Here is a 2079-nt window from a genome sequence, read left to right as displayed (position 1 = left end):
CTGAAGGTATCTGTACTTTCCTGGGCTCACATGGCTATTCTCATTACCCTTTGCTTTTTCCCCCATTAGCAATGATGCTTTCCTCCTTGGCCAGTGGCAGCGACTAGTAGCAGGTCAGATGCAATTGATACTCAGCTATCCTTTCCAGCCCCAGTTCCTCCTCCTTCTCCATTCTATAGGGCTAACACCCTCCCAGCTAAAAGATTTGAAGTCCTTCCCAAAACCTGGAACTGCTTCTTACTTTCCTCACACCCTTATCTTTCATGACACATAAAGCTCACAAAATAAAACCCCCTTTTACTACTTCTGTGTTGCTGACATTTAAACTATTTCAGGTGATTTTTAAAGACTTACTACATTTTTTTTTTAGTGAGACCCTAGAATAGCAAAAATCACAAATAGTTGTGCAATCTCAACAACAGAGTTCAAAGGAGAGTCTAGCTCTCTCTCTTTCTAGGTTCCATGGGCTAGAATGCTGCCCCTGAAGCAGGAAGAGCAGGGCTTATGTCCCAGGCTGCTCAAACATGCTGATGTGACAATGAACAAGTCTTAAATTCTCAGTGTTCCAGGCAACTCTCTAAAGACTGTTAGGGGCAGTGAAAGGGCCTGTGGACTCTGGCCAAGGAAATTTCCTTATGTGGGAGTTCCATATCAATGAAATCAGAGGTCCAAATCTCTCTCCTTTTATTAAGTACAGATAAATAAAGTGTCTATGTCACATCCTATTTGAAGTCTAGAGTACCCGTCTCAATCTTCGCAGGTTGTTTCCATCATTAGACTGTGAATCCCCAGAGATTTTAGAGGCTGCTGTTTTGCCTTTCTTTGATTCTTCAATGATTAGAGCAGGGACTACTATGGAGGAGATGCCTAATGAATGCTTCTTGACTGAGTGATGTGTGGAAGTTAACATATTAAATGGTGATTGCATTCATTTAACTGCTTGATTTCCCTCTTCAAATTTCCCATAATTCTTTTGACACAATCCACATTTGAATGATTGAAGGTTGTCTGTTTACTCTTTCCTCCCTTCTTCATTGTTAATTATTTGGTCACAGCAGCAGCAGTAACTTTAGGAGGCAGCAAGGGAGTCAGAGAAGTGGCCAGAAAAACAGTATGAGGGACTGCTGGAACTGGGTGCAGATAACAGTAATATAAGTAGTTTTGAGTCTCTGTTCGAGCCTGGAAAGTAGTAGTTATGATTGGTCACAAGGGATCAGGGATCCAAAACACAGCTCCAGGTCCAAGAGAAGCACAAATACATGACGCTGCAGAGGAAACAAGGATCCTTCCTGGTTAAAGACCAGGAAGGCAGTGACCATATTGTTGTGCAGGGCTGAGGTGAACTTCTGGGGTTCGGGAAGGATACCTATTGCAAGAATGCAAGACTCCAAAACTTAGCTTAAAATTAAAAAGAGAGATTTATTAGTAGAGTTGAATTTTTGGCCAGCAAGATAGCATGAGAGGTACAACCTGGAGGGTTATTCCCAAAAACCATCAATCCTGGGGATTATATATGTTTTACAACAGTGGGGACATGATGTTGTGTCATGGTGTGGATGTGATTCTAGAGTGGAAAACACTCAGGCATTGGGTGGGGGATTTGGTCATCTGACCGGGGTCTGCCTGAAGACCCTCATAGTTTAGGGAACAGATGTATGCCTGAGTTACAGCCTGATGGTATTGAGGTGTAGCCCGGAGGTGCATCTCTATATCCATCTCAATCTAAAGGACAATCCAAAGATGATAATAATCTCAGAGTCTTATAGAAGTTATCAGATGTTCTTGGGTTAGGAGTCTCAAGGACAGAAGGGAGTAAGGGAATTTCACTGCTTACAATTTGCCTGGGTTTTTAGGGGTATGATGCCCATGCTGATATCACACACATATCCCTCATATCACCCTTGGAAGCATTGAAAACTTGCAGACCTCCAAAACTAGCTCTGAAAATACTAGTACAAAGAAGCCTGAAGCTTGAGATCATGCCTCCCCATGCCCAGGTGAATAATGCCCAACTTTGAAAAATTCAAAATGAAGAAATAGGAAAATGAGCAAATGTTATATATATATATATATATATAT

Source organism: Gracilinanus agilis, chromosome 3 (genome assembly GCF_016433145.1).
Source record: "Gracilinanus agilis isolate LMUSP501 chromosome 3, AgileGrace, whole genome shotgun sequence".
In the NCBI taxonomy this organism is placed as follows: Eukaryota; Metazoa; Chordata; class Mammalia; order Didelphimorphia; family Didelphidae; genus Gracilinanus; species Gracilinanus agilis.
The sequence above is the reverse complement of the archived record's forward strand: the minus strand, read 5'-3'. Positions refer to the sequence as shown.